Genomic DNA, 27,639 nt, shown 5'->3' on the forward strand with positions numbered 1-27,639 from the left:
CGTGGGGAGGCTATACAATTTCCAGATGCTCCTCTCAGCTAGACTCCACCACTGAGCAGGGAGATGTGTAATAATAAAAATATAATGTCATCCCTTATGGTTTTAAGAACCTATCTCCCATCTCTCTGAGTAGACAGTATTTACATAAAGCCAATGAAGGAATCTCTTCAGAAATATCCACCCAAACTAGAGAGTCTCTGGAAAGACTGCATACAATAAACATTGTTTGCAAATATTCATATTGAGTAAGATTCTTTTTCTACACAGAAAACAGTTCTTCAAATACAGGATACTGTTATTTTGACAGAGCAAGAGGAACTGCTAGCATTGCAGACTAATCAGTGCATTGGAAATTGCTGAGTAGGTATGGGTTTATCTTCACAAAAACCAAACAGACCTAAGAACGTGTATTAGCTGCTGACAGTTTCAATAACTTCCCTGAAGCCATTTATAGCTCTTCCCAGCTCTTTATTATTTTTCTGAGGAGAGACCACTGGACTAAGTGGGCCTGAGAAGATGCATAACTTACAGTGTACCATCTATCATGGTTTGTTAGGATTACTTTTAAGAGGCTACAGAAAGTACAAAGTGGGCCTACACTTGACACAGATCAAAATGTGAGGAGAGATGGGGCATTTGAAAAAAAGTCTTTGAGGTACATTAGTGCTGTCCATATCATTGATGTTGAGACAACACTTACCAGGGTTCTTTAGAGATACGCAGGGCTCTGGCAATTAGCCATCATTGGCAACGGCCTGAAAGACCAGCAAGAAAAACCAGGAATTGCCAATGCTCAGAAAGGCTGGGCTATACTGTCTGTGCTAATTCCCCATAGGTACCTAGAGGGCCTCAGTAATGTGTATCCACTATAAAGTTATGTCCATTACACTTCTTCTCCGTGATAAAATACTCTATCAAACATATCCCTTTATGCATAAATAATACCTTACTCTGTTTTAAAATTATACTTGGTACTCATGCCACAAACTACTATAATGTACTGCTGGAACAAGGCTGTATGCGCTAAATGTTTGCCTTCGACTACCGTGGGTTTGCCTTATGTTATCGGATGCTTTGGATTGCTTTGAATACCAATAACTTGCCATAGAGTGCTTTGAATACCAATAACTTGCCATATAGCACCCTTACAAAGTACATTGGTTTGTGTGAAGTTGGTCTTTTTCCATATTCCATTCTCTAAGAGTGTTCTGACCCACCTAGAACTGAAACCTTATTTATTTGTACATAAGGTGGTTAATTCCCTAAACTATTCTGCAGTAAATAGTTATGAATTTAGACTCTGTATAGTTCTTAGTTTGCCCATTGGTACTCTATAAGAAAAATAGCTGGCATACTTGTACACAAACAATTTGGTATGGCTTCCAAAAATGTATAGCTTTGGTCTAACTTAAATGCTCTTCATATCTGAAAACCCTACCTGCCATGAATTATTTTTGTTCTTTCCTGCTTATGAAAGAAAAAGAGGCACATAGGCTGAAGAGGAGGAAAGCTAGCCAAAAATGTGTGTAGGCCCAATGATGTAGATTGGAGCATAAAAGTTAAGATCACATATTTCTTAGCAAACAAATTTCTGGCAGGAATTTCTGATTTGTTACACTGCTCTTTTATTTTCTTAAGGAATAATTGATACCCTCTCTCCCCCAAACAAACAAAACCACCACAAGCAACAACAGCAACAAAACAAACAAAAAACAACCCAGAGTCTAAAAAAAATAATCAATGAAACATCAACTTCATTACAAGGTGACAGAACCAATGCTCAGTGCCCATAAAGAAGATGTTGCATGTAACAAGTCTAAGGGGTCTTATACCTTATCAATTGAAAATAGTATGCCACATTAAAAGTGACAGAATGACATGGCCCAGCATTAACTAGGACGCAGCAGGCAACTCTGAAGTTGAATCCCTCACTAACTAGCCAGATGCATTCACTTACCAGGTAAGAATACAAAAAGGTTGAACTCCTGGTAGACCTTGAAATCTTGGGAATGGAAATCTTTGGTAAACTGAAGACTTTGAGCACGTAACTTATTTTTTAAAGGGTGAAGGAAATTAACTTGTGGCTTGTAAGAGAAGTATAACAAAGTAGGAGGAATGATGTTACCTCAAGGGTTACAGGTCTACCTGGTGGGAGAAATTAATTACAATCTTCATTTATTATCTCTCATTCTGTTGGCAGACCTGGACTCCCTGTAAGGCTTAACAAAGCTCTGTCTAGCTGCTAAAGCTGTGCTATTGCAGCTTCTAAGCTAGGAAAGCCATCTTATCCATAGCTAATTCTTGGCTAGAAGGTATTGACTACAGTGTTGAATTTCTGGGTATGAAAGAGTGTGAATAGACTTTTTCCGACAGCAAGAATGATTTAAAAATAATCATTCCATTAAAGCAGCCTGACTTGGAAAAAGTCTCGTCACTCACAAAAGCTGAAGCAAGAAGGGTTTAGAGCAATTCACTGTATCTTAAGAAGATGGCAGTAAGTAAGCTCTGCTGGTGAACCCTTTGGCAGAAAGGAAGCACCAGCCACCTCCTATGATTATCCTCTGTGAATAGCAGTGCAGAATCTGCAGCTTATCACCTTGGCAGTATTACCTCTCCTTGCCTGCATCAATCATTTTTGTTTCAGGTAAGATAAAATATCTTCTAGGACAAGGGCCCTGCTGGTGCACTTCTGTGATTCCCATCTTGGTCAGTCCATGAAAAAGCAACATTAAGCTAAAAACACACTGTTGACAACCCAGCATGTTCATCTGCCTGTCAGTCTCACATTTGCCTTCTGTATTGTCAGTGCTTGTGAGAAATTAATTAGAGGGTCTCCCAGGCAAAAGGTACCCTTGGAAGGAAAACAGGCAAAGCAACAGCTTTGTGCGTATGATCATTAAAGATTTCTGCCAGTGATATGATGTGCTTAAATTTTACTTCACTGAAAAATGTTCAGTAACGAGACCAGACATTCCTCTTGAAAAAGGCAGGGAGGAATCTCCCTTTGGCTTTAGCTGTAGGGTCAAGAAAGAAGAAAAATAGAGCACCTCCTGCAATTGAGACAATGGTTAGGCCAGTGCTGCTCTCTACTGGTGAGGAACACACATTGCTCTAGAAGTACACCCGTGCCTGGGGTACATGTACAAGCAATGCTTGAAATGGTTTGTGAGCTATTTTAATAAACCTTAAATTAAATAAAAGCTGTAATAGCTATGAAAATTAATATCTTGTCACTATTAAAATTAAATACTTATCATTTAACTTTTGTGAGTGTCTAAAAATTTGATTCTCTCTTCAGACTTCAGTTGCTTCAAGTAAATTCAGTGGCTTAATATAAACATGCTGCTACTGTTTTACACATAGGAAAATGTTTCAAACTGGTAATAATTTTTCTTCTTCCTTTCTTTCCTTCTTTCGGAAAGTTCATGCATGGATTTCACTGAAATGGGTATCTGAATTGTCTGAATAATAGCTGCAAATTTAAAGGCCATATCAAAGGATGTTTGAAAATGGGCTCCAAGAGTTTACTTTAGGAACTGCAAAAATATTATCTATTTGCTCTTTAAAACAAGCAAACAAAAAAGTGGTGCTGTATTTATAGCATAACACAGGAACTTCCACATACTTGAAGATGAGTATTAATAAAGAGCTCATAGTTTCAAATCCTAGAGATTCAGCGTTACTTAAGCTGAGGATAAGAAGATAAATATAATGATAGGAATTTAATCTTGGATAACATAATAACTGAGTTTGTGTCTCACAAAGATGCGGCTGAATGAGTTGGCAGGCAAAGTTCTGGATGTGGTAATTTTTGCAGGCTGGATCAGGGAAGGCTCTCAGAGGGACTCTTTCTGGAGTCTCTCCATGTTCTTCTCCATCTGATGATGATGAGAATCCAGAATGGAGTTTGATTGCCAAGAGAGCATGGCCCTCTCCTTTACTGCAGGGGATTCAGTTTTGACTGGAGTTGCTTGAGGTTTTATCACCTGGTTCAGCTCAGGCATACTCAGAAGCTTAGCACAATACCTTGCTTACCTCACCATATCCACACGATCCATGCCTATGGTAGTTCTCCCAAGCATCTTCAGCAGCTTTCTCTGTGGCTTTTTCTCACACTACTTTCATTTAAAGTCCTACTGTGAAACACAAGCCACCTTAACTAAAACAGATCAACGAAGCAGTGAAGCGTGTATACAAGCAAATACACCTTTCTCATGCAAAATCACTGAACATGGAAAAAAACAATTTGCTCGTTTTCTTTTGTTCTATGCCTCACTGTTGCCTGTGGGAGTGTCAGTTACAGACATGACTCTCATATGGTCTATAACTACTCTGGTCTTGCCTATTGTTATCACTGTGCAGGTTATTTTGAAATGACTGAGCCACATCTTGAAGTCCTCCCTTTCTCAGTGCTGGTGTTGGCAGCTTCTATTCCATCAGGCAGCCTGATGGGAAGCATTTATTTGAGCAGAGAGAGTTGCAAAGGTCTTCTAGGAAAGGCTGACATTGCTTTTTGATAAGCATGGATTGTGTTTGTGTGGTCCTCCCCCTCACTCCACTTGAATAACTGAACGAACAGTGGAGCACCAATTCCAGTGGTGTTTGCTGAGCCCAGCATGGTCACCTGGCTAAGTGCCTCCATGCAGTAAGGTAACAGTGGTACTACATATTCATGCTATTCATGCAGAATAACAAACAAGTCTCCAAAAGACATTAGGAAATGTCCTGCAGTGCCTTGTTTAACTGCAAGAGTAAACTGCAGATGAGACAAAATGCCACAGCACACAGGGAGCATTCATCACAAACAGATTGCTCATTGTTTTACGTAAAGTAAGATTTAAAAAGTTTTAATGTTCCCCTCTCTCCTGGAACACTTGGGTCACAAAGTCTGGGACTTTGTACATAGCCAAAGAATTCACAGCTAGAGTCTCTAACGCAGTGGCCTTGGTGGCCCTATTGCTGAATATATGTTGTAATTTTAATTATTTTGTGAATGCTGATGTGTGGCTTGAATACAAGTTTAGTACTTCCACCTTTCATTGTGGCAGCTCTGTTACTTGCCATCCTCAAGAAGGGTTCACAGTGATTATGAGTGGAATCACAGCCTTTTCTCTGGTATTTCTGGCAGCATACCAGGGCCGATGAGAAATCACAAGAGTCCATGAAACAGTTGCCCTACCAAGATGCAGTATAAAACTGTCATCTATTTTTTCCTACTTATAGGAAGGCTCCTGAGCTATGCTGCTACCCATAGGCAGCTGTAAATTAGCACCAGTAAGGGACAATTTAGCCTCTGGGCAATCCAGAGGATACATAAGAAGACACAAAGTGCCTTCACATATCCCTAAGCTGAATTTGCACTGAACAGAATTACACCCTAAGGACAGAAATGGAACTGATGAAAATGTCATCTTTGTCGTGTTTGTTTTCTGAGAAACAAAAAAAAAATCCACTAGAGGTTATCAGAGGAACAATTTTATTTTTAGAATACTCTTGTTCCCATGAAACTCAAGAGAATTTTTATCTTTGATTTGAATGGGAACAAAACATTGCTCTTGAGGAATGACTTCTTACATTACCAAAAGAGAAGTATGATTAGGAAAATCTGTGGAGTGTATTTTCTCCAGTGAAATGCTCTTGAAGAAATGTATCTATAGAGAGAAGTGTTTATGTTAATTCTGAGGCATTATTTTGTCATGCTGCTAGTTTTATAGGGTACTGTTTTGGAATTTGTTCCAATGCCTATTAAAATTAATGGGAATCACAAGTTTTCAGTCAGCACTGAATTAGAAGGGTGAGCGCTCTTAGCAGTTTTACAGTTGAAAAGAAAGAATACAGTTTTATTAATTTATTCAATGATTTTGGAATAAATTAAAGTATCTTCTAGAACAAATGAATGTAGGGGAAAGATAAATATCAAAATTCATGTCTATACAGCTTAGATCTGGAAAAACAAAGCATTCCTTGTATTGAAGAAGCCTTCACATTTTTTCTTTTCTTTGGCAAACCACAAAACAACAGTTGTCTGTTAGTCCAGGGATTGCTAAAGCACTGACAAGCTACACTGAAACTAAAATCCACTGCTCAAAACTAAATACAGATAAAACTGACAATAGACACTTTTTAAAATATATGTGTTTCCAAGCAGAAAAAAAAACATTTTTTTCCAATGACAGAAAAAAAGCAACATCACTGGAAGATAATTCTCCTGTATTGGCATTCTGCTATCCTGTAAATCTAATTTCAGAGCTTGTCCTTCTAGCAGTATACTTATGATTAGTTGCCAAGTGATTAGTTCTGTGGTAGAAAGGAGTGACTGGTTACAGTTAAAGGTTATTGTTATGTCTGGAATTAAGTTCAGTGCTCTGGAGCGGCCAGGTGAAATGTACAGCTGCAGTTAGGGTTAGGGCTCAGGAAAGGATGAGCTGCAAACATAAATTTACTGCAGGATCTTGTTAATGTGTTAGGTCTAGGATAAGGGCTGGTAATGGCAAGGATTTATGTCTTCTGGTTAGTTGTGATGGGAAATGGTAACAGTAGTGTTACTGTTAAAGGTAGCATAAAGGCTGAATGCATGGTTTGGATTTAGGAAGACAATCTGTGGAATGGTACGTATCACTGTATCACAGCAGCCTTGCAGTCCGTATTTCATCTTGAATAAACACTTCTACTGTTGCTGTTGTTGGCGTTTTTTGTGTTTTGTTTTGGTTTGGTTTGGTTTGTTTTGGTTTTGGTTTTTGTAGGAGTGAAAATCTGATGATGCACCCTAGAGGCAAGAGGAGTGACTAACTATAACAAAGGTGACTGTCATGGTTGTCCCTCCAGAATCCTAACCACTAAAGGGATACCTGCTCTTAATGTGTGGTCCTGAAGAGGTGGAATCAGGGCTCGCGTGTGAAAGGATGATTGGCTCTGATATGGGAGTTGCTAAGTCTGTAATGAAGTAAATGGTTAAAGTAAAGGGGCAAGAAAGGAAAGGGCAGAGAACTGAGATTACTCATGAAACCTGTCCATCAGAGTGAGGCTGGCAAGCAAGAGTACAGTCTATACACTGTAGTGCTGAATAGAGGATGGATATATTGATGGATACATGGACAGATATCCGTATCCGGATATCTGGTTCCCACTTGGAAAGTAGAGGTTGGAGGGTTGCCTTTCTTGCTGGATTCTGCCAGGCCTCAGGTTCCAATTTCTGGACTAGTTCTCCTCACAATGAACAATGTATAATTCATTCTGCAACAAAAAACAGCAAATGAACTAAGGATGAGACAACTGGTAGAGTGACTTAGGATCACAGGTCTGGTAAAAGATGATCAAGGTCTTGTTTTTACATTAGTTCCTTAAAAAGCCAAGGAAAAAGAGCTGACTTTGGACCTAGGGATCTGTGCAGCAGAAGTAACAGATCACATAGTGTGGTTTCTTGCAGGGCACAGAGGCCTTGAGCAAGGAGTAGTTCTAACAAGGGAGAATTTCTTATTCTGTTTTGGAACTTAGGAAGAAATTTAGACAATGTTAAAAGTGCAATTCCAGAAAGGAGAGGCTGCAGAGATCAACTTCTTATTGGAGTCTTTCAGTTCTGTAGGTAGGGCAGGATGAAAACTACTGTTAGGAAGGGTCTGTGCTTTCTGTGGGGGCCAGTAAGGTTTCTGCTGAGAGAAGAGCAATGATTGGTGCTATGTTTTAAGTAAACAAAGTCTGAAAAGCTTGCTTAGTTGCTGTGTTCTCTAAGACCAGTAATTCCCATTTCACCATTGATATCTTTAATAGTGAACAACAGGTATGTTGTATGTAACAGAAAATGGGGTATGCATAAGACTCTGGACAAGATTTTATATTGTCTTTTGCTTTAGGTTTTCAGTAGTTGCTCCATCTTCAACACAGGTTTCTATTAAACTGAGATGAAGACTGACATCAAGAAAGTTGAATTACTATTCATTTCAGTATTCCTGGAAGGGAGGATATGGAGAAACATGATGGTGCAAATCCTGTTGGGGTGGGATAGAGATTGGACATGGGGATGGACACTGTACTTACACCTTCTGGTTATTTTTGGAAAGGAGTAGGTGTTAACAGAGTGTCTGATGTATGTTTCATTTAAACATTTAAAAATTTAAATGTTTATATTCTTTCTTTTTAGAAATTTGAAATTTATACCTATCTAAACATGACCCAAAACAAGTTTTTGAACCAAACACCAAATAAAATGCTGATAGCTGTGTCAAAATAACCCTCATTTTTAATTTTACTACAAGTGCCATGTTTCCTGGAATGACTTTTTCTTCCCTACTTTTCATTTTGGCCACGTAGGCTAAAAACTTTGTTCATATTGCTATATCCCTTTGCCATACCTAATTTAACTTCATGCATGCAGGCAGATACAGATACAAGAATTAAAGAGAAAAGTAGTCATCCATAATATTAGTGAAAAAGTAAAAACTTCAGCTGTTTTCTGTATCACCATAGCACAATACTGAGTAGCAGATGAAGAATGTTAAATAGGACACTCTGTGTAAGCTTTCACCGTTCACCCCTGCTTCTTTCCTTGTTTTGCAAATGAGTGCAAAGTTTCAATATTCAGAGTTCTCCTTCTGATGAGCTTTATTAATGTTAAATATTCATGTATAAAATCTGTTCAGATCAAACCCTGGAATCATTTTGACTTTGTTCATGATCAATTACAATGCCATATAAATTTCAGATTCTGCCATCTGAGTAGCTTGAATGCAGAGAATGAAGGACAATATCCTGTACTCCTAATTTAATTTTCCCATCAGTGTTTGTTTGAACTCTGTCTGTGGGTCAGGACAATGAATGTCTGTGCAAATACTTTCTGCTTACACCAGCCAGGACTATGTGTGCATAATTCCAGCTAAAATTTCAGCAACAGTTTATAGTCAGTTAAGCTGACTTTTCCCACATAGAAAATAACACTTTCAGATTGAGAACTTAATTAATGGGCTATATGTGTCACTTGTCTGTGGCAGAGCTTTGATTTTATGAAAACTGAGACCCCCTCTGGCTCCAGATCTTGACTGGAGTTCAAGGAATCTTATAACCCTCAGAAAATAAAATTTTATTGAACTTGGAACAATCCCACAAGCATTGGAGATTTGCTGTGCACACAGAGAAAACAGGAGATAAGTAAATGGCAGAAGAATGTAGTGACTTACTTAACCTGCAGAAATAAGGTAAAGCATGTGGAAGAAGACTGTAGCAGGTAGAGGACGCAGTTCCTCTTTGGGTCAGCTGGAAGTGTTTTTCCACTCACTTCTAATTTTTTTCTTTGTGTGTCCAAGTGTCATCAACCTTGAACTTGGCAGGCACAGGGAAGTGGAAAGAGGTGGAAAGGGTACTTCCATGATTCTCAGCCTGGAAAAACAAAGTGGGAATGTCTGCCAAAGAAATCTGGACACTGTGGATTTTCTTGAAAGACACAAACATTGTTATTTCCTCTGGTTTTGTGCGTGGTATCTGAAGGAGACTGAATTGTAAGTGTTCTCATGGTCTTTGCATACACAAAGAGGAATGAGACACTTTCAGACAATGACATTTACTTTAGACCTATGGAACAACAAGCCAAGCAGCTTCCAAGAGGGTGTTTCCTCAGCACGACCCTGAAGGCAGTTTGAGAACAGGCTGGCTGCTCCCTCTGAGCACAGGCAGAGCTCCTGGAAACTTCAGAAGTGCCAACTACCAGCAGCACAGACAAGGCTGTCTGCCTCTGTGGGCAAGATCATGCAGCAAGTTCAGATTTAGCATGGGAATGTCCTCAAAACAGGGACAGTTGGAGTCAGGATTTTCGTGTGGATCACTAAGAGAGAGAGGCCCATTGGAGAGACACGCCTATTTGCACAAGCTGGATGCACAGATTTCAGACAGCTTGAACACTCAGAAGATATTCAGAAACAGGCAGTGGTTCAGGTCCTCAGAAACACAGTATCAAGTTTTCCCACATTTTTACTACCAGTAGTGTGCAGAACAAATCTGAAATAAATTTAGCTAACTTACATTTACGAAGAGAAAACTATCTCCTTTCCCACAGTGTGTGTCTCATACCAAGACCACTTTGAACACTGACTACTTCATACCTCCACCTGAGTTTCAATCGTCTATAAGCAGCTTTGGGCCTGATCTGGTCTGTCTGTATTTTATATTGTTTTAGTTTTTCCGTAGGACAGTTAGCACTAATTTAGGTAAAGATTCTATTCAATCTCCTTCTAAGTTTACATAACTCTTTTGGCTCCCTCATAAATTAGACAGAAACAAACAGAAATTTAACAAACACGTTGCAGATCTCCACTTATTGAAACAGTAACATCCTGAGTAACTGGCAAGACTTCTGAAGTTCTCCAGATGTAGGCTTGATGTGGAGATCATGGTGGCTTAAATTTTATCCATTACAGAGCACTGCATGAAGAAAATGTATCATACTTCTGGGAAAAACGAGTATATTTAAGCTGACTGGTCATTGCCCAGCCTACTTCTCCTTCCATTATATCGAAGTTTGTTCATGGCTAAGATCCCATTTCCAAGTAATCCAGATTCCTTCAGCCCACTTCTGCAACGTGTTTACTGCACCTTTCATGATGATTCCACTCTTCCCACATTGCTGAATGATGGAGCTTTTCATAGTCATGATTTTCTTTAGGATGGAAATTGGGGAGTGATGGAATGAAGAGGGGAATGGAATTAATACCACCTCAGAAGGAAAAATAGGAAATCTGAAGTTGGTTTTGGAAGAGAAAATATAAAAAATCCCGCAATCTAAATGTTACATTTTGGCAGTATCAAAACAAAATTATCTTGACTGCAGACTTGAAGGTGTTTGGCTCTGTTTGCCTTCTTAAACTGCTACATATATTTGAAGTTTAAGGAATACTGAATCCTGGAAGACCAAGTTTTCAAATTGCAAGAGGGAGCCTTGAAGCTGTTCAGATTTTGAGCTCTATTTTAGAAAAACAAAAAAGCAAACAAACAACAACAACAACAAAATCTCAAGACCTTAGTTGCTGGTACCTTTGACATTCCTGTAATCAAAGCTATTCAGATAGTGAATGTGCTCCAGAGCTGTAACTCAGAAAATGAGGGCTCCCAGGTGAGTTTTTCTCACCAAAATACAGGCTCAGCACCAGAGCTAAGAGGTTTATATTGGAAGCGTGTCAGTGTAATGATGGATCCCCCTGGGATACACTAGAATGACAGCCATAATGACATTAGCTCTTCCCACTCATTTCTCCTCTGTCTCTGTCCAGCGACCCTCAGATAAACACCACGAAAGCTAACAACCACATTCCATAAACATTACTTAAAACACATTTCGGTGACTTCATCTTCAAATATTTCCTCCCATTTTTCTTGTTGTTGTAATCATTGCATGACTTCAATAGCTTTAAATACTCTCTATCACAATTGTTTTAACCTATCCGTTTTATACCAGCCAACCTCTCTGCTTCTAATTTCTTTTTGCTTTCAAAACAAGGTTATGTAATGGCCTATGATGGATTTTTATAATTTTAGACAACTCCAGACAACCAATCTAGACTACCATGGATTTCAATCATTTGCAGATACTAACAGGATAATATCTTAAAATGAACCTTTGTTATGATAGCAGTGTGGCAAGCCAAACTGCATAAGTGAAGGGGCTGCAGAGAAATACTTGGGAGGAAAAACTGCATATTGAAGACTTGCCACTGTTCAGTTCTGTATACCAGGATTGAATTCCACATGGAAAAGGTCTTGCATTAATACTTTTGAAATTGGAAATGTATGCCTTATTTCAACTCATTTTGTTACTCAGTATATATGATCATCTGGCTGCAAGCTCTGCAAATCTGGCTTTGGCAGTGCCACCATTAAAACACAGCTGGATGGGGAACATTTCCGTCAAGAGGACAGAGAAGAGGCAGCAGCATCTGACATGTCATTTATAACAGCTGTCACCTTTCTAAAGCTACCAAACTCTCTTTCCACCTTCATAAGTGTCTGTTTTCTTTTCACTGCTCCAGGCATTTGAAATATGAAGAGCCAGGGCAGTTGTCTATTTTCCCTTACTCTGTTCACTTTAGCTTCTGTCCTTTCCTTATTACTCTGTGTCTATCAGCACGGTCTTTTCTGTACCATTTTCCCAGCTACTGAATGCAGAACTTCGTAAGAAATTTTTAAAACAACTGTCATGCTTAAACTGATTTCCAAATTAAAGAAAAAAAGAAAATCTGTATCTCAAGAGTTCTGTATCTCTATGATCTTCAGAAGCATTTCATAGCAGTGTCCAAAATATGTAATGCAATTAAGATACTGTGTTCTGGAATTGGCGGAGTTGAGACTGATCCTCTTCAATGCTGTAACTTGATGATAAATATTTCTAATGTCTGTGTTTATTGCCGACTTGGGACTCCCTGGGTTTGGAAATGATTTCCATCAGAGAGTTAAAAGTCTTAGATTAACCTTCAAGCAATTAAAGCATTAACACTTTTTGACTGAGAAGCACAAACTTCCCTCACAGTGAGTAAGAATACAGTTCTTGGCTAGTTCTTAAATATATTTTACATTTTCCAAATGAAGAAATACAGACAAAGAAGTTTCACAGCCAGTCAGTAGCTGCAGCGATTACAACTCCCTCACCCCCTCATGCCCTGCCCCTGAACTGGCAGGATTACAGTCATTTGCTTGTTCTCATTTTGTTCTGAAACAAAATGAAGAGACCAGCTATGGGGAGAAACAACTTATAGGAACTTGCATGTTTTAATTTACTCTACCAATATTCTGCAAGTAAAATTTTTGAAAGTTTATGTGACCGCATTCTCAAACATAAATGAAATACATCAATTGTGCCCAGAATTAGCTGAGACAAGTACAATGCGACATTTATTTTCCTTAACTAAACAAAGCTTATTTGTTCTCATTTTCTCCTTCACTTTTATATATGATCCTATAACTGTGAAAAATTAAATGATGAATGAAAACCTCTCCAGGGTGTTCAGCTGCAATGAATACAACATATGCTATTTGGTCATGAAAAAAGAAAAAGCTTTCCAGTCATTTGCAAGCCAAACTCAAAAGTGTTTGATACTTGGTAGAGACAAAGGTAGATTTTTAGAGGTAATATTTCTACCCTTTGATTCAAGATAAATTTTCATTTAATTACAAAATTTAAACTAAACATAAAAATCTTTGGAGTACTGCCATCGATGCAGAGGCTGTCATTAACTGTATCTCATTAGAGTTAAAGAGAGATTCCCTATAATGCAAGTATTTGGAATAAGATCTTACCACTTCTGTCTGAAGCATAAACCTGTTTACATAAGTGGGTTGATCAGAGACAGTTTCTGGCCAAACAAATGTTCAAGAAGATTAATGACGAACACATGTTGTATTTTGTTATCTAAAACAACACCCAAATTCTTGACTGAAATCTAGGTTATGTGATGACATAGTGTGCTGGTTAGGGGTATTTCCTGTTTTTGGAGTGTTAACCCACTGTGTCCACTTTTGTTGGTCTTTGGAGAAGCAGCTAGTTACATTTCTGTAGAAGGATTTCACTTCTTTACTAGGGAAAGAGTGAATTTTCCTTTCTGTTGCTGGGCTGAGAAATGTAGGGCTGAAAGGTGGCCCAAATATGTATGCAGAAAACACTTCATTGCTTGGTCCACAAGAAGGACAGCAAACAGATTGCTAGGAGAGGCAGCTCCTCCCTCATTTAAACTATTCTGCAGTTGTTAGGATGCCGTTAAAACTTATGGCACAGCACGAGGTTTGTCATTATCCGGATTCACCAGAAAAAACAATAATTTGCTGCTGCTTCTCTTTGCTCATGACAGTTACATATGGATCTAGTCTGCTGAACTGGTCAACAGCTTGGAGGCCTTTTTAGACCTCTCAGTCCTAGTGGATAATTAAGTATCATTAATTTTAACAGTCCATGCAATTCAATGGACCTGGGCATATTAATCTATGTATTACAGGGAAACTCAGGCCATTAAATCTAGAAAACTGAGGAAAGCTGCAGCTAGAACTGGACATTAATATGAAACCAGACAGTAGATACCAGACCTGGGTGTTCTGGTGGATGAGCTGAACATGAACCAGCAACACGGTTTTGCAGCAAGGCAGACGACAGCCTCTGGGGACACATAAGGAAGAGCATGGCCTGCAGGAGAAGGGAGGTGATTCTTCCCCTGTGCTCAGCCTTGGTGAGGCCACATTTGAAGTGCTGTGTTCAGTGCTGGGCTCCCCAGTACAAGAGAGAGGTGAACATTCTGGAGCAATTACAGTGAAGGGCCACAAAGATGACTAACAGACTGGAGCATCTGACAGTAGGAGAGGCTGAGAGCTGTGATTCTCTACCCTACCTTATCAATAGATATGAATACCTGGTTGAGTGAGTGTAAAGAAAATAGAGCCAGACTTCTCTCAGTGGTATCCAGGGGAAGAAAAAGAGGCAAGGGGCACATACTTGAAATACAAGAAATTGAATTTAAACATCAAAAAAAAAAAACAAAACACTTTTTTTTTTTTACTTGAAGGATGATTCAGAACTGAAGTAGGTTGCCCAGAGAGTCTTTGTGCCTTCATATTTGGAGATATTCAAAACCCAGCAGGATATGGTTCTGAGCATCTGTTCTTGTTGGACCTGCTTTGAGTAGTGAGGTTGGACAAGATGATCTCCAGAGGCCCTTCTGACCCTAACCATTCTGTGACTCTGTGATTGTAGGCTTAATCGTGAAAGTGAGTCTGATATTCTAAGGGTTCACTGTCCATATCAAACCTGCACTCAATAACTTAATAGTCTGTTAATATAATCTAGTTTAAAATGCATGTCCTGGCTAAGTATTGAAAATCCTGTGCATGATTGTTTCTTATCACCTAGACACTGACACTTCAGTATCATCTTTGACACCTACTTTGTACTTCACAGCTCTTGTTGTGTTCTGTCTGTCAGTAGGAGAATCATGAAAATGCAAGAACAAGAGACAGCAGAGGTTCTGGTGTACCTATGTACCACACGGACTGTAACAGACCTTCCTGCCTGGCATGGGGATAATCAAACACCTCACTGTTGCTGGATCTGCACCTCAAAGTCACTTCTACTGGGCATTCCAAAAACGTCATCTCACAAGTTTGCACAGCCATGCTGAGTAGTGCACAACTTCCCTCCCCTTACAAACCTGTCAAGCTGCTTCTCCTAGAGTGAGGCTATAAGAAATATTTACTTCTGTTTGTGACTGTTTAGGGGTTGCTTAGAGCCTGTAGCAACAATGGCAAATACAAAACATGAAAAGTGGCCTCCAAGCATTTAGCAGAACCTGGCTTCCTGCTCTGCTAGATGTTGCACTTGTTCTGTCCAGGACTGCGTTACTTATTTCAGGCTGCAGGGCTGTGAGCATTAGCATCGCTTTCCATTTTGTGTTGTTTCTCTCCAGCAATGGCAGTGGTTATCACCGCCAGTGGAGACTGAAGTAATACCAGCCCTCGGCCCACACCAGGGACCTCAGACAAGTCTGCCATGCATCAGCTGGTGACCAACTCCATCTTACAAAGGAAAAAACAAACGACAAAGCATAAACCTATGGGCTCCAACTCCAATTGCAAGTGTTTCTAGCAGTGACTGCTGAACTGGGCACTTAACCTCAGCCCCACAGCATACAGCCCAGTGTAAAAAAGTAAACGGTGTGGTTCAGGATAACTGAAGCTAGTAGCTGCCTAAGCCACTGCAGTTAGGCCGGCCTGTCAGAGTAGCATGGCAAATGCGTGGTACAGCAGAAAGAGAACCCAGGACTCCTGGTTGTTGGATCTGATCTTTGCTTGATGTTTTCTCCAACAATGTGTCCTGTCCTTGCCAACTAATTCTAAATGATTCATTTTGTTACTGGATAGTCATTTTTTGTGGGTAGCCACTAGTCAGTTTGAGTTATTCACTTTTACAAAATACTTCCTCTAGAAGGTACTGTAAACAGAATTAATTTTTAAATAGTTTGAGTCGTTTGAAAGCCATGAGCAATGGTTATTAATATTGGCACAGAACAGGTCACATGCTGATGATTCAAGGGATGGAAACTGGAACATTTTGGACAGAAATGATGTTTTTAGATTCACTTGCATTATATACAGACATTATGGTGGTAGAAGTGTTAATTATACCCAAGACAGCAAACCGGGGAAGTTACAGGTACTAAATGCACGTGGACATGCGGTTATATAAATTTTTAGATGAAGAAAATCATGTATATTCAAGTAATTTAGTTTCCATTTGTTGGCTACAACATGCAGCTCTATCAAGCATCTATTCTAAAAGCAGAGGGGAAAGGAGTTTGTCACGTTGAAGGCAATGGAAAGTATGCTTGATATAGCATGCACAAATATGGACATGAAACTGGAAGACTACACTGCTAACAACTCTTACAGATGCAAAGAAGCATGCACCCAGATTCCCGAACAACATACTGTGATGTTTTGACTTGAAAACTCTTGCACTGAAGCTCATTCTTGTGATAAAAAATGGCTGGTCCCCAATCAGCAAGCTCAACAAGCCAAGAAAGCTTTCCACTTGGTGACTGCAGCCTAGTTACCATTAACTCAACAACTGTTCTGCTTCCCTAAAAAACAATAAAAATCTCCAAGGCTTGCCACTGTTTGGAAAGAACCTATAGCTTTTTTGCACATGTCTAGACTGGTTTACTGCTTTTCAGTGCGACTTCTTGTCATGGTATCACAGCCAGTATGTGCTTTTAGACTGCTGCTGACCAAGGCAGACTTTAAGTAGTCTTCAAAAGCAAAAGAATATGCCAGCAACTGAGTCAGTTTAAACTGCCTGCCAGGAATTTGCTGCATGCCATACAATACAGTTTTGAGTCACCTTCTAAAAACAACTTTGATGAATAAGTTTTTAACAAGAAAAAAAGGGCTGAAATTCCCATTTGGTCTTATGCCAGGACTCTGCCATGCTCCCTTTTTCTCCAAAGTCAAAGCACTTAGCCTGATCTCAGTATAAATGGCTATTCAAAATGTCATGTTCAATAAGGAGCATGACCAGGGGCTGCATGCTGGGCCTTAATGAAAACACAGCCTTCAGTGGAGAGGAGCAGGAGTCAGATGCAACAAGACACAGGCACTGCATGGGACTGTAAGAAGAGAGTGGCTGCCTGGATGTTTGGTGTCATGAGGGTGATGCCCACACCTCTCACATCGCAATCTGACTGAGAACAATATGCCTATGGAAAACAACTGTGAGTTCTTTAAGAAACAAAAGCTATTGTTGTTTAACTCACCGCTAGGTGTCACGACTTCTTCATTTTTAAGCAGACTGCTGAGTTTTTCTATGCCTAGGGGGAAAAGAAAATTTCAAGGTGAAGGCAGGAAGCCAGTGTATTAGCCAAATACCCAGGCCGGCTCCAATCTAAATTCTTTTCAGTAAAGTCAGGTTGGTAGATAGCACATTCAGAGAAAAATGAGAAATCATTTCCATCCATTTTGCAGATTTCTGCCATTCCAAACCATCCTGAAACCCTGAATATGTCATGAGTGCAGGTAGCTGTAAAGTTCAGTATGCTTAGTGCACCACGGAGTTCTTCTTATAATTGTTTGCTTTACTCTGTCAGAAATCAGCCCCAAACTCAGTAGACCTACAGGTATATTAAAAAGATTTTTTCCCACATCTATGAAATGACTCTTCTTTTTCAATGTGTCTCAGAACAGCTCATTTTGCTAAAATCAGTACCTGTTATTATGACAAATGCTGTCATTTTGGTAGCTTTGGATACTGATAAATACAGACACAGATCTATGAATCTATTTTAATATATATTCACAGGAAAAGTGAGGATCAGGAAATATTGGTGCAACTTTCCACCACCCCTCCCTATGCCATGCACTTCTCCCATGCTGTTGTGCTCTCCAGGGAAGTTTCACCACCTCCTGCTTTGTTGGTTTTTCCATTGAGACTGAATGCAGAGGAGGTGTTCTGGTTTTATGCTCTTCACTTCACAGAACTACGAATCTTCTTTCTTGCAAACAGACAAATGGTCGTCAGGATAAGGCTAGAACATACGGAACATACTTGATTTTTAATCCTGTGGGCTGGACACAAACCAGGAAGGGAGTGAGGAGCTCCTTCTTCCTCTCAAGGTTTCCACAAGTCCCCTTCTAACTGGGATTAAAAAAAACTTAGATAGACTTGTCAGGAGAAGACAAGCAAAAGCTTCATGAGAGTGATCTTCCCTTTGTTTCTGCATATTCTATGTCACAATTAATGTTGAAGTTTCTGTCGTGGACATAAACCCACCAGCCCAGGATGAAGCAAGAGAGCTGGTGCACCAGACTAGCTGCTTCTGGGCACTTCTTAGGAACTTGGCAGCAATTTCTAAATATTTATTCGTTTATTTATTTAAGACTAAGACTGAAGTGGCTGCCCTGTATGGGCAGATGTTTTCCTCTGACCCTCTTGCAGAGCACACATTTGCTGTATGATTTACAGCTTGCTCTTTGAGCCAAAGGAAAAATCCAAACATTGCTGGCTGCAGTCAGATTTTGTTTGACCTCTTAAGTAGTTTAACATGGTACTGGCCTTCTTTCCCATTTTAGGTCTTTCCCTTCCAGAACAACAGAATAGATCCAGTGATGCAACTTCTAAACCACCTGCATAATGCCCTAGGCTGGAAGTAGTGGATGTGTGATAATTAGTTGCCTTTAAGATAAGAGCTCTTTTGTTTCCTACTGGGGACATCCTGCAGAGGCACAGGAAAACCCAGAAGGGAACCTCGAGAGTGACTTTCTCTCTTCTAGGTGCAAACAGTGATTTTATTGCAATGTGCTATGAGTTTCCATCTTCTGATTTTGTAATTTAGGAATTTGAGAATCAGCATTCGCTTAAGAATTTAAGGCTACACGGTTTCCTCCATCCTTCAAACTAAAGCCATGTCACTGGGTGGTCTTGGCACTGAGCATTCACATGGGGCTAATAAAGGTGATTTTCCTAAGTACAGAACCTGAGATATCTGATTCACATTACAAATATGTAATTAATCTGCTGCATAAATTAAGATTGATTCATACTCCATATTCTGTGTTGAAGCAACTCAGAAAGATTCCAGCCATTAGGATTCAGTGGACATTTTGGATTTTTGTTTTAAAGGGACACCATTCAACCTTTTACTTTTTTGTCAGAGTCCCTTCTGTATTTAATACTGTTCACTTAATATTCCCTTTGCTGTTACTGAAAAAAATGTATCTTTATTAATTTTTTTCCATTTATTTACCTTGGGCATTTGACAGTATCTTGTGTCTAGTCTGCTTCACTTCTTTTAAAATTGAAAAACGTAATGGCAAAACCATAGAAAAACATGGGAATTCAACAGCAGGTGCAGCAACTAAAAATATTTTCCACTAATTCTTTAAAAAAATGATTGAATTTCATATTTACAGAGTCTTTAATTTGCAGCTATAGTTAATTAATCACCACACTTAACAAATACAGGGTAACGCGAATATTGGATATTTTTTATTTATTGCTTGTTATAGGGAAATAGAATACAATACCTCCGTTTCTTTTCTGACCCCTGTTTTCTATCTCCTGAAGCACTGACATGAGGCCTAGATCTTAAAAAAAATGACATTTCTACAACTGTATGCTCTTTCTTTTCCAAAGGTATTCTACCCCCATCTTCTCTGGTACAGTTGGTGTGTTTTCTGTCTCCCAGTAGATTCTTCTTGCCTTGCATAAGAACAAATTAATCAGTAGTATCTTTACCCTATGGGAAGTAATGTCTGTCTGGTGAGAAGATAATCAGAAACATCTTCAGAGACCCAGATGTTTTGCTTTAACCAAAATGATGTCTGGACATCAACTATGAGTAGAAAAGAGATGTGTTTTCTCAAGAATTCCAGGTAAACTAGATGAACGGCTCAGGGGTAAGTGCTGGAGGTATTCTAAGGCTTCAAAAGTGGTGCTATTAACACTACAAATTAACTTGATATGCAATACATACATCTTACAAAAAACAGTTTACAAATGACCCCTGAATTAGATGGTACCAGGAAGCTGGGGTAGGATTTACTGGTGACATCAGATTAAACTCTTGAACAGCAGATCTAGGGGTGGATAAGCCTTCTCAGAACAGAAGCTGTCCTGAACATATGCAGAAACACATGCCTAGTGCTTGGGACGCCTTTCCTAGGCAAAGCTGGAGGATTGAGTGCCTTGATCTGTACTCTTTATTTCTTCTCAAAATCAGAGAGACTGATATCAGCTTGTTTTTTTAGTGCTCCTCTAGAACTACTGCTGAAAAGGTAAGGAAAGTTCAGAACACTGGTTGGCAGAGTCCCTTGGGAGGTGGTTCTGAAGGGCAGAGGAGTCCAGGAAGGCTGGGCACTCTTCAAGAAGGAAATCTTAATGGCTCAGGAGCAGTCTGTCCCCACGTGCCCAAAGACGAGCCAGTGTGGAAGAAGACTGGCCTGGCTGAACAGAGAGTTGTGGCTCGAGCTTAGGAGAAAAAAGAGGGTTTATAATCTTTGGAGAGGAGGGCGGGCCACTCAGGAGGACTATAAGGATGTTGTGAGGCTGTGCAGGGACAAAATTAGAAAGGCCAAAGCTCATTTGGAGCTCAATCTGGCTACTGCTGTTAAAGATAACTACAAATGTTTTTACAAATACATCTACACAAAAAGGAGGACTAAGGAGAATCTCCATCCTTTACTGGATGCGGGGGGAAACTTAGTTACAAAAGATGAGGAAAAGGCTGAGGTGCTCAATGCCTTCTTTGCCTCAGTCTTTAGCGGCAAAACCAGTTGTTCTCTGGATACCCAGTACCCTGAGCTGGTGGAAGGGGATGGGGAGCAGGATGTGGCCCTCACTATCCACGAGGAAATGGTTGGCGACCTGCTACAACACTTGGATGTACGCAAGTCGATGGGGCCGGATGGGATCCACCTGAGGGTACTGAGAGAACTGGCGGAGGAGCTGGCCGAGCCGCTTTCCATCATTTATCGGCAGTCCTGGCTATCAGGGGAGGTCCCAGTTGACTGGCGGCTAGCAAACGTGATGCCCATCTACAAGAAGGGCCGGAGGGTAGACCCGGGGAACTATAGGCCTGTTAGCTTGACCTCAGTGCCAGGGAAGCTCATGGAGCAGATTATCTTGAGTGTCACCACGCGGCACTTGCAGGGTAACCAGGCGATCAGGTCCAGTCAGCATGGGTTTATGAAAGGCAGGTCCTGCTTGACGAACCTGATCTCCTTCTATGACAAAGTGCCATGCTTAGTGGATGAGGGAAAGGCTGTGGATGTGCTCTACCTTGACTTCAGTAAGGCTTTTGACACCGTTTCCCACAACATTCTCCTCAAGAAACTGGCTGCTCGTGGCTCGGACTGGCATACACTTCATTGGGTTAAAAACTGGCTGGGTAGCTGGGCCCAAAGAGTCGTGGTGAATGGTGAATGGAGTCAAATCCATTTGGAGGCCGGCCACTAGTGGAGTCCCCCAGGGCTCAGTACTGGGGCCAGTCCTCTTTAATATCTTTATCGATGATCTGGATGAGGGGATTGAGTGCACCCTCAGTAAGTTTGCAGATGACACCAAGCTAAGTGCGTGTGTCGATCTGCTCGAGGGCTAGGAAGGCTCTGCAGGAGGATCTGGATAGGCTGGAGCGATGGGCTGAGGCCAACTGTATGAAGTTCAACAAGGCCAAGTGCCGGGTCCTGCACCTGGGGTGCAACAACCCCAAGCAGAGCTACAGGCTGGGAGATGAGTGGCTGGAAAGCTGCCTGGCAGAAAAGGACCTGGGAGTATTGGTTGATAGTCGGCTGAATATGAGCCAGCAGTGTGCTCAGGTGGCCAAGAAGGCCAACAGCATCCTGGCCTGTATAAGAAGCAGTGTGGCCAGCAGGGCTAGGGAAGTGATTGTGCCCCTGTACTCGGCTCTGGTGAGGCTGCACCTCGAGTACTGTGTTCAGTTTTGGGCCCCTCGCTACAAGAAGGACATGGAGGTGCTCGAGAGAGTCCAGAGAAGGGCAATGAAGCTGGTGAGGGGTCTGGAGAACAAGTCTTACAAGGAGTGGCTGAGGGAGCTGGGATTGTTCAGCCTGGAGAAGAGGAGGCTCAGGGGCGACCTTAACGCTCTCTATAGGTACATTAAAGGAGGCTGTAGTGAGGTAGGGGTTGGTCTATTCTCCCATGTGCCTGGTGACAGGACGAGGGGGAATGGGCTAAAGTTGCACCAGGGGAGGTTTAGGTTGGATATTAGGAAGAACTTCTTTACTGAAAGGGTTGTTAGGCATTGGAATGGGCTGCCCAGGGAAGTGGTTGAGTCACCATCCCTGGAGGTCTTTAAGAGACGTTCAGATGTAGAGCTTAGTGATATGGTTTAGTGGAGGACTTGTTAGTGTTAGGTCAGAGGCTGGACTAGGTGATCTTGGAGGTCTCTTCCAACCTAGACGATTCTGTGATTCTGTGATTCTGTGAATATTACCTGTAAAAGGGGTACCAGCTCTTACCTGTTTCACAGTAGTGAAGTAAATGTAGCTGTGCTAGGGACTATGAGGTACTTGCACCCTGAGACAAACTGGAAAATGACAGTGATCTCAGACTTGCATGGACCTGCTTTTATCTTATTCTTGTACAACACAACCTGTAAGGTGAACTTAAAGAGGAATAGACAAATACCTGGAGGCTATATAGTGAGGTTGCCTTGAAGCCTTGAAGAGAGACAACTGCTGATTCAGAATGATGCTTCTGATTCTTTGGAAGCAAACTTGCTTAAGAGTAGGAGACACATAACCACAGACAGACCAGCTTGTAGACAAGAATAAAATTAAGGGAAATGAAATGGCACTTTGGACCATACTATTTGAGTGCTTCTCAGTCCTTGGAAAGATACACCTTAAAACAAAAGACTGTAAGATAAGGGAGGCTGCATTATTCTCATTTATACAAAGGGATCCAAAGTACTGGGAGATCAAATGATAAAGCATGAAAGATAAGAATATGGCCTTGATAAACTGTGAGTTGAACACCAGTGCCTGAAAGATTTCAAGCAGGCAACTCAGCTACACTTCTCTTGCAAGCATTCTTAAGTGCTAAATGGATGCAGGCGCATTTCTTGATGAGAGATGGCTGCAAACTAGGAGATCCCTCTGGCTTGTAAAAATTTGGCTAACAGTATTCACTTGCTGCTGTGTACTGGTTTTTGGCAGGCGGACCGATATGTGACCCATGCATATGATTAATTATAATGTCTCTGAAAAAAAAACAAACTAGTCAGTCTGCATTGCTAGAAAACTGTCCTCTGCATGCATGGAAAAGTCTCTTCTGAAGCAAAAGAATGTGGCTGAAGGCTAAAACCATCATAAGGGGTCTCATTCAGGGAGCTAAAATGAAACCACTGAAGTAGTTTCAGTGACCCTAGCAGCAGGCTGTCAGAACTGTGTCTTGGAGGCCCCACTTAACCCTGGAAAAAGTCACTCCATCATCACAAGCATCTCTTTCAAAAATCCATGTCATCAAAGAGGCCGCTAAGATGAAATTGCAACTAATAGCCAAACACATGCTTCATAAAAGATGCACTCAAAGAACAGAACCCAAACCAAAAAAAAAAGTTCTCACTGTTGTTCCATAATGTTCTCTAAACAGCAGATGGGAAACACAGTTGCATGCATTTCTTAATGAATGAAATCCAAATAGCTATCTCCAAGCTTTCTACTGAGTGCCACAGGCAGGTCATTCACCAATGATCCTATTTAATTTATCAGTCTTTTTCATTCCAGCCTTGTGTGCCTAAAGCACTCATTTATGACAATGGCCTGATTTTCACGGCAACTGTTCCCATATGCTCCTGCTGGAATTGGAGTTTTCAGAATCTCTAAACCAAGTCTGCTCTATTGAGTGGCTAAAGATGGCTTTTAGTTGTGTAACTTTCAGGCATCTCATATCAGAGAGTTTAGGCCAAGTGGAGAAAGTTACAGCAGATCTCAGGCAGTTAGTAAGCCCTGCCAAACCCCAGGGGACAATTTATTCATCAGATTTTGTAAACTGAAAATCGTGCCTTTGCTATCTGGGAGTTGCATAGTCAGTCAGAAAGCTAGTCAGGCGTGAACACTGCAAGCAGCACTGAAAACAAAATCTTCTCAAAAACGGCATGTCTCCAGCCAGCCGGACTAAACATGCCGGGCAGCCCTCATGTGGACTAGTCCAGCTTTCCTGATGACCACAGAAGCTGCTGGTACCAAAGCAGAGCGTGATTTGGGCATCACAGAGAAATGACCTCCTGAATGGTACCCTACTGACCACTGCACACACCGTGCATCTTGGTCTTGATTCATGTTTTGCCCTTCCATGTTAACTAGTCAAACTAGAGTTCTGCTTCATTTTGGAAATGCTTTTCTTGCTATGATTTGATCTTTTGGCTTTGCAGAGCTGTCTTGGAATGCTGATGGGGAATTCAGGTGTATTCATACTATTTTGCCTTTCTGTGGCAAGGAGGCATAAATTCTGACCTGCTTGCCTTGCTCCTTTACCAGGAATTTTTCTTTGCACTTTACTTTTCCTTCTTTTGCCAAGGAGGTCAAGAGAGATGTTCTGGTATCTGCTTTTTGAGAATAGCCAACTGCATCTGACTGGTCTCACGGGGATTAAGCTGTCAAGAAAATGGAGTGGCTGATGGAGATCCATTCAGGAGTAAGAAGTGATGATGGGGCTTAGTTTGTTTTCAGACTTTTTTGTGGAGCATGTGTTTGCCAATCTGGAACAATTTATGCACACTCTCGTGCAAGGAATAACTCCTATACAGCCTGCGGGGAATGACATTTTTTAAATATTATTTTTTATTTATCGGGCCATCTAAGGCATACTCTCAGCAATGTCACTTTGCTGTTGGTGTACACAAACACCAGCTGTATACAAGCTCCTGTTACTGCTGATTAGCCACTAATTAGATAAGTGGGCTGGCTGGTTTTGCTATCATACTGTTCCACCACACTCAGTAGAGGTGAGGATACATTCTATTTTTTTTCTAGGCTGAACTCCAATAGGCCACCAAAATCTAGCACACAGTTGCCCTACTTTTTGGAACAAGATCAGAAATGTGGCTAGCTCTGCCTCAGGTATTTGACAGAAATCATGTGTTCTGACCCTTCAGATAACACTGCAATTCAATATATCAATATATAGCTTTTGATATATTCAATATATGGTTTGATAATTCAATATATGGGTTTTTTTTCAGCCTCAACTTCAAAGTTGCCTCTAGGTATAGGCCACATAGACAGTTGCCTGGGTCACTGAAGTGTTGGGAGATGACAAGGCAGTCAGGGACTTACTGCTTAGTGTGCCTGTGTTGGTCAAAGAGACACACAGCTGCAGCTTATGCTGTGCTTTGTGGCTTCTGCATGTCTAAACTGCTGTCTCTATGTATCCCTTTTCTATGGCAATAGTGGCAGAGCAGAAAGCTCAATTCCAGCTCCCCCTTCTCTCCAGAGATCAGCCTTGTTTCTATTGGCAAATGGTGAGCAGGCATCCTTCCCTAGCCTCTTCCATCAGAGGAGTATTGTTACACAAACATGCCCTAACCAGGGAAGCAAACTCAACCATTTTCTTGCCCAGGTACTTGTGGCTTGGGGAAGATAAAGAACTCCCCTCAAGACCCTGTGGAATTTAAAACACTTTCAGGAGATAAACCAAGAAAAACATGTCCCATTTGGAAGTGGGGAATCCAAAAGGAAAGTTCACTCTTTTCACAGAAATACAAGGACTTTACAATTTCCCTCTCTTATTAAAATGAAGTCAAAGAGATACAGTGTCAGTGAAGAAGAGCAGAAGCTCTCACGAATCCACTGGGCTAGCATCTACTGCCAGCAATGATTCAAATCCCAAATATTTCTTTATTTTAAGCAGACTGAGGTTCCTGTAATCCCTAATGGTATTGTTATGGATAAATGCCTAGTGTTAAAATCCAGAAAACAACAGTATTCAAGAAATGGGATGTATGGGGAGAACTACATGCTTCCATAATAATTTACCTGCACTACTCTCTGATGATTAGGCATCCTTGCCCTAAGTGCCAACTGGGTCATATGAGGCAAACCATCTATTGAGCAGATTTTTCTTGCCCAACATTGGCAGCAAGAATTGAATCTGACATCTCTTACTAGACATCAGTTTCTGGTTCTCTGGCTCTGGCTTATGAATGTGGTCGCCAAGATACTTTGGCATCCTTTTATAACGAGCGTTATTCAGACTTATACTTTATTTGAGCTCCTGTGCTCTTTTTGCCTTGACTGGAATAAAATACAATCCAGAGATGTCACATCTCTGTTTATGAGCAAGAAAAAATAGCGTCAATGCAAAGAGGTAGAAGAGACAGAAGACTTTAAATTATGAGGAGGAAGTTTTAGGAAATTAAATGGATGAAAATAATCATGGAGATCATTTCATAGGCTAAGTGAACACAGGATTCCTTTTGAAGATGTCACTTTGAAATGAGGTATCTCATGCTCCAGAAAGGGAACGTTAAATATGATGTTAATAAAATGACATATCCACTTAATAATATTGAAACAGCTTTGCTTTTAAAAGTGTTTGAACTTATTGTATGAGCAATCAATGCCATTAAGGGATTGTGTATGCAAACTGAATGATGAAAGTTCAGTGTTTGAGAACAAACAGTTCCACGCTGATAAAAAAACCTCAGCATCCAGTCTTTAACCTTGGCCTTCAGTGGAAATAGTTTTAGGATTCTAGAAAACTTGTCTTTTAACAAGTTGGGCCATGAGTATATGCTATTCCCATTCAAAAATTTGACATACCTTGGTTGCTCAATATTCCACTAAAAGTATGGCATAGATAAATGACATAATGAGGTCTATTTGTTTTTTGTGCTAGGTCTTTTCAAGTATCATCAGATACAGTCACCAAAAGACAATTCTTTGAATCCAAGCTACCCTGCATTTTACTCAATACATCTTGGTTAGCATAATCTTTTTGTCTGTCTATTCAAAAATATTTTGAAGGGGCAGTCTCCAAAAAGTGAGGAGTTATGGCAAATACGAGGTCTATGCTGTTGTTCTGCATAGTACACTATAACACGAAGAAAGAGGAGACACACGAAAACCTTTCAAAGCACCAGATTATTTCAGATTGGAACGTGTGGCATGGAAAGGCAGCAGAATTTTCATGGAACATTTTTAGTATCAATCTGGATTTGTTTCTGTCAGGAACGGCTAAAAGTAGAGTACTGTAGAGTGTAGTTCCTCCTGTCCTCATGAAAGGTAGACTAAGTCACCTTCTGCAGTTCCTCTCTTTTTCTATGAGTGTAGAATTGCAATTGTCCTTACAAAGACTATCTACATATTATAACGCAATCTTTTGATTTTAGTACCGGGTTTGAAAATAATGTCTTATAACTCTAAGAAGTGGGGATCACTCTGTTTCCTAGGTATTCGTATCCATACTTGACAATCCCTTCACCAGATACTGCATGTTGAAAAGAACGTTGTCACCTTGGACAAAATAAAACAGACATTGACCAGGCGGGTCAGAATACTGCCATTATTCCAAGCATTTTGGGTCAGAATACTGATCAGTACTCAAAACCAAGACTCACCTATATAACAGTTTAATTACAGAAGAATTTCATACACTAATATGTCCAGCAT

The 27,639-nt window shown here is 40.5% G+C and overlaps 1 long non-coding RNA gene across 1 annotated transcript in view; it reads right to left on the reverse strand.

Annotated features, from left to right (window-relative positions):
• Positions 1-4,146: 4,146 nt before the first annotated feature.
• Positions 4,147-27,639, reverse strand: part of LOC106038484 (uncharacterized) — a 182,683-nt gene continuing 159,190 nt past the window's right edge. The window contains exons 6-8 of the long non-coding RNA XR_010828603.1: positions 17,268-17,321; positions 9,171-9,369; positions 4,147-7,233 (exon numbers count right to left, since the gene is read on the reverse strand). This is a non-coding gene — a long non-coding RNA (uncharacterized lncRNA). The remainder of the gene's footprint in view (positions 7,234-9,170; positions 9,370-17,267; positions 17,322-27,639) is intronic.

This window comes from Anser cygnoides, chromosome 1 (assembly GCF_040182565.1).
Source record: "Anser cygnoides isolate HZ-2024a breed goose chromosome 1, Taihu_goose_T2T_genome, whole genome shotgun sequence".
NCBI lineage: Eukaryota > Metazoa > Chordata > Aves > Anseriformes > Anatidae > Anser > Anser cygnoides.